Below are 4,817 nucleotides of genomic sequence, written 5' to 3' on the forward strand. Positions count from 1 at the left end.
TTCTTTCTTTCTTTCTTTCTTTCTTTCTTTCTTTCTTTCTTTCTTTCTTTCTTTCTTTCTTTCTTTCTTTTCTTTCTTTCTTTCTTTCTTTCTTTCTTTCTTTCTTTCTTTCTTTCTTTCTTTCTTTTCTTTCTCTTCCCCTTCCCTCCCCTCTCCTCCACTCCCTTCCCCTCCCCTCCCTTTCCTTCCCATACCTAGCAGTGCTAGGGGGTTACTCCTTGCTCTGTGCTTAGAAGTCACTACTGGCAGGCTTGGGGTACCATATGGGATGCCGGGACCAAACCCAGGTCGGCCACATTCAAGGCAAACACTCTACCCCACTGGCTATCACTCTGGTTCCCCTTCCTTCCTTCCTTCCTTCCTTCCTTCCTTCCTTCCTTCCTTCCTTCCTTCCTTCCTTCCTTCCTTCCTTTTCCTTCCTTCCTTCCTTCCTTCCTTCCTTCCTTCCTTCCTCCTTTCCTCCCTTCCTTCCCTCCCTCCCTTCCCTCCCTTCCTTCCTTCCTCCCTTCCCTCCTTCCTCCCTTCCCTCCCTCCTTTTCTTCCCTCCCTCCCTCCCTTCCCTCCCTTCCTTCCTCCCTTCCTTCCTTCCTTCCTTCCTTCCTTCCTTCCTTCCTTCCTTCCTTCCTCCCTTCCTTCCTCCCTCCCTTTCTCCCTTCCCTCCCTCCCTCCTTCCCTCCCTCCCTTCCCTCCCTTCGTTCGTTCCTTCTTTCCTTCCTTTGTTCCTTCCTTCATTCGTTCCTTCCTTCCTTCCTTCCTTCCTTCCTTCCTTCCTTCCTTCCTTCTTTCCTTTTTGGATTTTGGGTCCCATGGTGGCACTCGAGTTACTCCTGGCTCTGTGCTCAGAAATCACTCCTGGCAAGGGGTACCTTATGAGATACTGGGGATCGAATTTGGATTTGTCTTGGATCGGCAGCATGTAAGGCAAATGTCTTACAGATGTTCTATCATTTTGGACCCCTCCATATTCTTTTTTTTTTTTTCTTTAAGTTTTTGGGCCACATCCAGTGACACTCAGGGGTTACTCCTGGCTATGTGCTCAGAAATTGCTCCTGGCTTGGGGGACCATATAGGATGCGGGGATCGAAACCAAGTCTGTCCTGGTTCAGCCTCGTGCAAGGCAAACACCCTACAGCTGTGCTATTGCTCTGGCCCCCATATTCTATTCCTGTTGGTCACTCTTGGTAGTTCTTTGGGACCATGCAGTGCTGATGATCTATCCCCAGTTTCTTGTTTGTTTGTTTGTTTTGGGGTCATACTTGGAGATATTCAGGGGTTACTCCTGACTCTACACTTAGAAATCGCCCCTGGCAGGCTTGGGGGACTATATGGGATGCTGGGGATCAAACTGGGTTGTTCCTAGGTTGGCTGCATGCAAGGCAAATGCCCTGCTGCTGTGCTATGGCTCCAGTCCTAACCCGAATTTCTTATATTCAAAGCATATATTCAGTCTATTGAACTATCTCTCCAGTCCCCAAATTATTTTTTGGGGGGAAGGTTTCACACTCAGTGTTGTTCAGGACTTGTGGCTTTGAGCTCAGGGATCAGTCCCAGTAGTCCTCAGGGACCACATGCTGTACCAACTGCATGCAAGGCAAGTGCCTTATTCCCTGCCTTGCTCTCTAGCTCTATCTGAGCAAACTCTTTTTTTTTTTTTTTTTTTTGGTTTTTTAGGCCACGTCCATTTGATGCTCAGGGGTTACTCTTGGCTAAGCACTCAGAAATTGCTCCTGGCTTGGGGGGACCATATGGGACGCCGGGGGATCGAACCGCGGTCTTTCCTTGGCTAGCGCTTGCAAGGCAGACACCTTACCTCTAGCGCCACCTCACTGGCCCCTGAGCAAACTCTTTGTTAAGGATTTTATTCAAAGAATCCCCCATGAGTCACAGGCATGTGTCCTGGGGCACAGACCCTCAAGATAGACTTGGAAACCATTGAGCAGATTCTCTGGGGCAGCCACTGTCTGCTGGTCACAGCAGGTCCCTGAACCTGTCTCCTCAGCTGCATGCAGGGACAGTGCCAGGCCTCGCAGTTGTTCTGGTGACCAGATGAATGCTAAGCTGGAGCCTCCCATCAGGCAGGCTGAGTTCTGGTCCCACGTCCACTTTTCAGGGTGGGACTCCTGCCAAACAGGCTGCTTAACCCTGTTCAAATCCCTTTTCCTGTCAGGGATAATTAATCAACCCTCACCCTTCTGCCTCACCCCAGTAAAGAACACGGAAATAAAGGTTTGTTTCCTCTGCCCTTACCCATACACTAAAAAATAAAAAAAATTAAAAAATGAGGCTGTGACTCAAGGCAAGGCCAGGTGGTTTGGAAAGAACTTGAAGATCCTGGCTAAGATTTTGTTCCCTTTGATGCCCCCTGAAAAACTCTCACATGTGTTTAGATTCATGGGGAATACTGCCCTGCTTGTTGCCGAATTACTTCATGGGGAATGGGATAGGTCCCACCTGTCAGTGCTCAGGGTTTACTCCTGGCTCTGGACTCAAGGATCACTCCTAGTGTGGCTCAGAAGACCGTATGGGGTACTGAGATCAAACCTGGGTCAGCCATATATGCAAGGCATAGGCCCTACCTGCTGTACTCGCTCCAGTCCCTCTTTTACTTTCTTCAATAAAAGTGTATTTGCGGGGAGGCCGGATTGATAGCATAGCAGTATAGTAAAACGTTTGCCTTGCATGCTGCTGATCTGGGACAGACCTGAGTTCAATCCCTGGCATTCCATATGGACCCCAAGCCTGCCAGGAGTGATTTCTGAGCGCAGAGCCAGAGTAACCCCTAAGCACTGGGCATGGCCCCAAAACTAAACAAAACAACAACAAAAGAAGCCTTTTTGGGGCCAGAGTGGTAATACAACAGGTACTTGCTTGTAGCCAATCTGGGTTTGATTCTCAGCACCACATATGGTTTCCTAAACACTGCCAGCAGTCAGGAATAAACCCCAAGCATTACCAGGTGTGGCTCCCTAGAAAGCAAAATAAAGTAATTAAAAATAATAACAGTTTGTTTTAGGGACTAGAGAATATAGCAGCTAGGGAACTTGCCTTGCACACAGCCAACCTAGGCTGAATCCCCAGCACTCTTTATGGCCCCTAAGCCTTATCAGAAATGATCCCTGAGCTCAGAGCCCCCCAAAAAACCAAACTTGTTTTAAATTCTAAAAAACAAACAAAAAAACAGAAAAATTATGCCCTGGAAGGACCAAAGACATAGTTCAGTGGACTGAGCACATTGTTTTGCATTCAGGAAGCCCAGGTTCAATCCCAAGAGATGGAGTATGGAATAGCCCTACTGAGTACTGTGGGGTGTGGTCTCAAGTACCCCACCAAAAAAAGGGGAAAAAAGGAATTCCCTGAAAATAACCCTAAGCCTCTCCTGATCTAAAGGAATTATTAACACTCAATGGAATTTTAAAAGAAAAGTTCTTTAAGAAACCAGAGCGAAAACACAGCAATAGGACATTTGCCTTATACACAGCTGACCTGGGTTCAATCCCCAACATCCCATATGGTCCCCCCAAGCCTGCCAGGAGTCATTTCTGAGTGCAGAATCAGGAGTGCCACTGGGTGTGGCCAAAAAATAAAAGAAAGTTCTTTTTTTTTTTTTTTTGGCTTTTGGGCCACACCCGGAGGTGCTCAGGGGTTACTCCTGGCTGTCTGCTCAGAAGTAGCTCCTGGCAGGCACGGGGGACCATATGGGACACCGGGATTCGAACCAACCACCGTTGGTCCTGGATCAGCTGCTTGCAAGGCAAACGCTGGTGTGCTATCTCTCCGGGCCCAAAAAAGAAAGTTCTTTAACAGGGTAAAACAGGAGCTGGAGTAGGAAACAGAGGGTAGGACACTTACCTTACATGTTGTCAACCCAGATTCAGTACCTGGCACCTCATATAGTCCTCTGAACAGACCAGGAGTAATCTGATTTCTGAGCACAGAGCCAGGAATAAGCCCTGATGGTGTGCCCCTTCCCTCCAAAAAAATAGCCCCAAAGAGATGGCTCAAGGGTGGAGAGATGAGTCAAAGGGCTTGAACACTTGTTTTGCATGAGGAAGCTCCAGGCTTGATCCCCATTACAGCATGGTCCCCCTGGCACCAAGCTAGGTATAGCCCCCCAAAACAAAAAAAGGGTGAACTTGCAATTCTCTTACAGATATATATATAATGAATGTGTTCTGCATTTGTGTGTGTGTGTGTTCTGCATTTTTTTTTTTTGGTGGTTTTTGGGTCACACCCGGCAGTGCTCAGGGATAATTCCTGGCTCCAGGCTCAGAAATTGCTCCAGGCAGGCACGGGGACCATATGGGACGCTGGGATTCGAACATATGACCTCCTGCATGAAAGGCAAACGCCTTACCTCCATGCTATCTCTCCAGCCCCATGTTCTGCTTTTTTTAACTGCTAAGTACACCAGAGAGGTGTTTTAAGGGGATCAAAGGGCAAGAGAACACTCACATTCCTGGGTGGAATGAAATGCGCGGGGACAGCACGTGAAACTGGGTTTTCCAGTGAGAGAAGTTGGAGGGAATATTCCTCCAAAAGACAGGAGGAGGGGCCAGATGATAGCACAGTGGTAGGGCATTTGCCTTGCAAGCGTCCAACCCCAGAAGGACCCTAGTTCGATTCCCAGCATCCCAAATGGTCTCCTGAGCCTGCCAGGAGCGATTTCTGAGCACAGAGCCAGGATTAACCCCTGAGCACTGCCGGGTGTGACCCAAAAACCCACCCCCCCCCAAGAAGACAGGAGGAACTGATCAGATAATGAGTGTAAAGATGAGTCAAATAACTCAAAGGCATTGGAAGGAAGGCTGATATCTCAC

Source organism: Suncus etruscus, chromosome 4, assembly GCF_024139225.1.
Source record: "Suncus etruscus isolate mSunEtr1 chromosome 4, mSunEtr1.pri.cur, whole genome shotgun sequence".
NCBI lineage: Eukaryota > Metazoa > Chordata > Mammalia > Eulipotyphla > Soricidae > Suncus > Suncus etruscus.